The sequence below is a fragment of the Ictidomys tridecemlineatus genome, unplaced genomic scaffold, assembly GCF_052094955.1.
Source record: "Ictidomys tridecemlineatus isolate mIctTri1 unplaced genomic scaffold, mIctTri1.hap1 Scaffold_69, whole genome shotgun sequence".
NCBI lineage: Eukaryota > Metazoa > Chordata > Mammalia > Rodentia > Sciuridae > Ictidomys > Ictidomys tridecemlineatus.
In genome coordinates this window covers 389,352-395,878 of record NW_027524892.1, presented here as the reverse complement: position 1 = coordinate 395,878, position 6,527 = coordinate 389,352, and positions in this window count along the sequence as shown.

Sequence of the window (6,527 nt, the reverse complement as noted above, 5' to 3'; positions counted from 1 at the left end):
GGGGAGGGTCACACAGTGACTGACCTGGCCAGGACATGTCTGTCCTACAGACCTTTATCAGGCTCACAGAAGACCCAGACCCACCTGGCGCCCAGGCGGACAGCAGGGGTCTATATACAATTGAATACACAGCCTGTTTCAATCTAGCATCATCCAGTCACAGCAATTATAGACAGCTTAACTTAATTATCATCATCTTAATGGCTCTCCTCTCAACCATTACTTCTGACAAGCTGGGGTGGGGGTTGAAAACCCTCATGAGGCATGAGACAAGAACTCTGGTGTGTGCGGCTTTGGGCGAGTGGGGTTTTGCAAAAGCAGCGTAGTCGAGATTCAAGTCCCAAAACAACATGTCGTTGACCCATATAGAGTGCAGTTCAGTGGGCTTTGGCATTCCATGGTGATGCACAACCCACAGCACTGCCAGTTTTAGAATCTAATTTCCTCAGGAAGAAATCCCATCCACTTTGTCATCACTTCCAGTGGGGCAGAGTGCCCGCACCCCGCTCCGGTGGCCACCACAGTGCTTCATGTCTCTATAACACCTGCTCCAGGGGTTTCTCTGAACCACAGCATACTGTGCTACAGGCTCTTATAACCGGCTTCTCCTGCTTAACGTGTTCTCAGAGCTCATCCACATCGAGGCAGATGTCAGTTCTTCATTTCATTTTGTGGCCAAATGAGATCCCACTGCCTGGTCTGACACATTCTTTATTCACCTGTCAAATAACAAACTTTTGGTCGTTTCCACCTTTTGGAATAATGGTGCTATAAACATCCGTGTGGCAGTGTGTGTGCATGTGTTTTCACTCCTCATGGAACGTGTCTGGGAGAACTGCTGGGTCACACAGTAGCTAACTCCGTGTTCATAGGTGAGGAAATGCACAGGTGTGTTCCAAAGCAGCTGTACCTTGTGCACTCCCTCCCGCACATGAGGTTCCTGACCTTCCAGGAACCGACAGTTCATCCAGCCCTTCAGGTCTAGCCATCCTGCTGGGTGGAAGTGCTGCTCACTGTGCTGTGCTTGAACGTGAATTGTGAGTAACAATGTCCAGAGTCCTTATCTATATGCTGACTGTGGGATCTGGGTTGTGGACCTCAGCAGAGCCCCCAGCACCAGTTTCAAAGGAGGAGGCCCATGGAGCAGGGACTGAACCTGATGCTGGGCAGCAGGCTGCTCTCCGGTGCCAAGACCACCTGGTTTAAAGGGAGTGTATGTAGACACTGGGCCTGAAAATATGTGGAGCTCTGGACAGGCGGCACGTCTCTGCTTCTTCTCTCTGTAACCCCTGGAGTTAACAGGTTGTGCTCCTGGTGAGGGAGAGTAGAAGTTGTGATGTGACACACTGTTAAGCCAAGTTCACAATAATGCACCACTTTTTACTCCAGAACTCATAACGCAGTATGTTTTTTGGTACTGAGAATTGAATCCAGGAGTGCTGGACCACTGAGCCACATCACCACCCTTTTAATTTTTTTATTTTGAAGCAGGGTCTTGCTAAGTTGCTGAGGCTGGCCTTCAACTTGCAGCCCTGGGCCTCAGCATCCTGAGTTGCTGGGCTTACAGGGGGTGCCCTCACATCTGGCTTATACTGTGATTTCTAATATGGTATTTCATGTCACAGTGGCAGTGACCTCTCCAGGTTGGTATTCCGTCTTCTTTCAAGTGGAACTGATGTAATAGGAGATGACTCAGTTTCCCCAAACTGCTGATGGTGGATGAACTGAAATGACAGGTTCTGGGTGTTCTCTCCCCCTGGTCTCCCCAAGAGCCAGGGTGTGCCCTTGGGGAGTCCACAGGTGGTAGAAATGAAGTGAACATGCCACTCTCCTGTCCCTGAGGCTGTCTGACTGGAGAGGGACCTGGGGAGCTAGCACCTGGCATTGTCAGCAGAGCTAAGTGTGTTCCAAGAGCAATGTGAAGTGTGGCAGGAACAAGCCCTTGGTCAGACCCTGCAGTAGACCCACACCCTGGTGGATAGGAGTGTGACCTCTCCTCTGTGTGTTGGAGTAGAATCACTAGCTGTGTCTTGTATAGCTTGCACAGGTCACGTACACCACTGTGTCCCGAAACTAGTTTCACAAAGCGAGTCTTTCTTTTCTTTCTAGTGCTTAGACTTAACAAAGCAACTGCCCAGTGAATTAGCATCCATTTCCCTTGGCTGGTGGTAGATTAATTAAGCCTAGTGAACTGGCTTGGCATCAGACTGATGAGGATTCCAACTCTCCATTTATCTGTCTACATCTATTCAAGAAGGTTTGATCTATGCAGGCCACAGTTTTCACAACTGACATGCACAGGCCATTGTGACTTGGAGACAAGGACTCCTTCGGGATGAAACATCTAGTAAGGTGTCTGGCAAAGTCAGTTCTTGGTAAGGACAGACAAAATACTAGTATAAAGTAATGTGCTTCCCAGCCTGAGTGTTCAGGAGGTCAGCTTGGTAGAGCTCACAGTTGGCACCTGAAGGAGAGTAACCATGTCTAAACAGAAAAGGAATCCAGTGATGGGGGGACTGATATGTAAGACCATCTTCCAACCATGGCCAAAGTCATCAGAGCAAAGCCCAGGTTGTCAAACTCATCAAACAGATATCATGTTGGTCCCCTGAAGGAATGAGAAAGAAATAATCCATAGTTATGGCAAATGGGTTTATTTTGGATAGGAGACCATCCAAAAGTAAGACTGTCTTTAGTTAGGTGTTAGATTATAGCAGTGATCATATCCGGTATATAGAAGCTTAGTGCCCCTAATCCCCAGAGTGTGGATAATTCGTGTGTGCGCATGCTGACAGTTTGTCTCACTAGTCACTTTTCAAAAGTTAAGAGGGCATCTACATACATGTATTCTTCTATCCATCCACCCAGCTATGTTTTCATTTACCCATCTACATATCATCCATCCATCCATCCATCTATCCATCCATCCATCTATCCCACCAACCATTTTTTCCATCATTCTTCCATCCATCTTACATTCATCCACTAATCCATCGGTATACCCTCTCATTCATGTACCCTTCTATCCATGTATACACTCATCCAACCAATTCACCCAGCCCAATGTTTATTAAGCACCTACCTATGCCAAGGTAGATATTAGGCATGAACAGTCATGACCCTGTACAATTCCCCTTGTAATCAAATAGGCAGATGTCAAAAAACAATTACAACAATCAAGCACACATAGAATCTTTCAACAAGGAAATAAGTACCTACAAAGAGTGGGTCTGACAATCTACCCTCAGGATAACAATAACTATTTTGTGTGTGTACCAAGGATTGAAACCAGGAGTGTTTAACCACTGAATCACATCCCCAACCCCTTTTTAATTTTTTTTTAATTTTAGACAGGATCTCATTAAGTTGCTGAGGCTGATTTGAACTTGTGATCCTCCTGCCTCAGCCTCCTGAGTTGCTGGGATTACAGGCGTGTGCCACCATGCCCAGCAGCAATAAGTTTTGAATTCCCAATAAAACCAACGTTTCTGAGCCACGTTCTTACCTAGGTGGTCTTGGGCATGTGATGGCTGTTCAGTTCTCCCAGGATGAGAGGTGTGGATGATATACTTCTCATTATTGAAGGCTTGCTCCAAATCCTAATTGCTGACTGATTGCCCTATCCTTCACTCTTAGGTTGTTTCCTTGAAGCCACCTCAACTTGTGAAGCTTGAATTTTCTCATGCAGGTTAATAATCTTTCTTCATTTCATTTTGGCACATTCAAGAGAATCATTTTTTTTCAGCTCTCATGCATCAAAACTGCCTGTCATAGGCAGAGGGAATGGCAGAAGTGGAGGAGGGCTGTGGCTGCAGGATGCACTTGACTACAGCAGGCCCAAGGGTCAGAAGGCAGGCCGAGCACTGTTGGCACCTCTAGCCACCGTGTGCAGGTTCAGAGATCTGCAGGGCTGTGGTCCCTCGGCAAGCTGCCCATGAGCTGCACAGGGAGTCGCTATGAGGAGTGGAAGGGGGTCCAGGGAGCACTGAGTCCAGCCTTCCTGTTGTTCCTCAAGGCAAGGAAGGCCCTGTGTACCAAAGAGAACAGAGGACCAGAGTGTCCTTTGCAGAGGAGCCCCTGGCCTAGTGACATGGGGAGGGTGGCCTGGGAGCAGTGGTATCAGGGTCAGCACTGTGAGGAGTGCAGTCAGTGGCCAACAAAGCTCCAGACCGGACAGCAGATGTCCTGGATTGCTCTGGAGGCAAGGGAGCTGGGCCCTAATAGCCCTGCAGTGGCCAGCTGTTGCTGAGGATGTCCCATGAAGGGCAGTGAGGCGGGAAAGAGCTCTCTGCAACCAGGGCACTGCCCAGGAGGGACTCAGGCTGCAGCAACAGATGGCTGGGTGGAGGGGTGGGCAGCTCCCAGACACGGCCTCTCTTCACCTGTTAAGGACAGGTGAGTGCAGTTCAGGACCATCCTGACCTCAGCTCCACCTGGCTGCCCCTCCGCCCCTCCCCACGAAGGTGTGCCTCCTGGGAGAGCTCTTCCCACTCCCCTGGGTTTGTTCCAGGCTGGTCTCTGTCCCACTGACCCAGTCACCACTCTTCCAAGCTGAAGGACGGCTCTTGGGTACTCACCACAGTGGAGAACCCTAGTCCTCAGCAGACAAAGCCAGCCACGTCCTCAGCAGACACCCTCCCTCGTGCTCCTGTGGCTCCCCAGTCCTTCCCACACTATCCCCGGTCCCTTGGAAAGTGTCCTGGCCAGGCTCCCCAGATTTGTGCCCTGTGGGTCTGTTCTCTGTCTCTTGGTGGTGCTGCTGGTGACATTTCCCCTTGGTCCATGAGATTATTTAATTCAAACCTGACATTCCCCTTCTGTTGGGAGCTCTGTGTGTAAACGCAGTCCAGACCCAGAGCTTGGTAAATACTGCTGGTGTGGGTAGATGGAGGGTGGGTGAACTCTTAACTAAATCCACGGAGAGGCAGAACACAGACTCAGGAGCCAACGCACAGCTTTCACGACCAGGGTTCACTTTGGTGTTGAAGGCGTGGAGCTTGAGAAGTCTCCCGACAACCCTGACCACATGCTTGAGTAGGTGGCCGAGAGGTCTGGAGAGGGCACGAGTGGGCAGAGAGGAGAGCCGGGATGGGACCCAGAGTGCCACCAGGCAGGGAAGCAGGTCTCACAAAGGAGCCTGACAGTGCTGGGCTGAGTTGTGTCTCCCTCAGAGCATATGTTTAAGCAGCAGCCCCAGCACCCCAGAATGTGAAAAGAGAACATTTATAGAGACTATGAAGCTGAAATATTCTGGGGGGAAGATGTGTCCCCCTGGCCAGAACCTCCAGATTTTCCTCTCAGCCTCTGGCCTTCCCTGGCCTCCCAGTCTGCTCTGGGTCCTGCTCGCTGGCTTCCTCTGGGAAGGCCACTCAGGACCCAGTGGCCTGGAGCCCCTTCATCGGGGGTTGTTGGGCCCCAGCAGCACCGCGGGAAGTCCTGATTCCCAGGCCGTGGTCAGCCTCCCGGGAGCTCCCAGGGATGCTCCTGCTCCTCACGGAGTCCTGCCCTGGCCTGGCGGGCCCTGCAGAGCCTGCTGCTACCCGGCAGAAGTCCTCTTTCCCCTCTTTGAAAACGTCGCTGCGCAGACATGCTCTCTGCTCACAGGAAATCTCTCAACTCAGTGCTTTTCTGCTGACTTGGTGAAACTCCTGGAGATGTGGAGGGCAGGCCCTGGGCAGGCTGGTGGGCCGGGCTCCGCAGCTGGCGACCTCCCGGGCTGTGACCTGCGGGCTGCTGAGTGGGGTGCTGCCCACCCGAGTCTCATAAAGAGGGTGCGGGGGTGGGTGCCAGGGAGCTAGCCACCAATTGGAGACCCAGCTGCCATTCCCATGGAGATTCTGCACTGAGCCCTTGCCCTTTACACTTACCTTCTCCCATGCACCGTAACCTCCATTAAGCAGAAACAAAAGATTAATACGGCAGAAGCCATTTAATGAGCTCGCGCTGGCAGAGGATGGCTCTTTCCTGCAGTGGATTCCTGGAACAGCAAAGCAGAGGCCTCCCGCCTCTTCCAGGAGAGCACCAGGCCTTCCCGGGCCTGATCCGCCCTGCAGCAGATGCACAGCTGGCCTCTGGCCTGGGGAGACCCTCTCCTTTTCCTCTGTGTAAGGTCAGAGCAGATGACGATGAAGGAGACCTTCCTCCAACAGGGCCGGGGCAGGTGGGGAGCCAGCACCTGTAGGTCTCCGGCAGGAGATCAGACCCCAGGGACCCAGGGATCTCATCCTCTGGACGTGGCACGAGGAGATGGAGTGAGCTTCTCATGCTGCCCACTGGGACACAGAGTGACGTCTGACCTCTGAGCCACAGGGAGGGGTCCAGGGATGCTGCAGAGTCCCTTCCCAGAGGCAGGTTGAGGGGAACCGGGGAGATCTGCACCTGCTTCCTGTGTCTCTCCAACCCTTTCTTCTTTCATGTCCCCCACACTCAGCAGCATGGGGTGGCCTCTCTGGAGGTCCTCCAAGTGCTCAGCGCTCCTTCTGCTTCCCGAGCACGTGCCCACCCAGCAGTGGATTTCTGAGGATCTC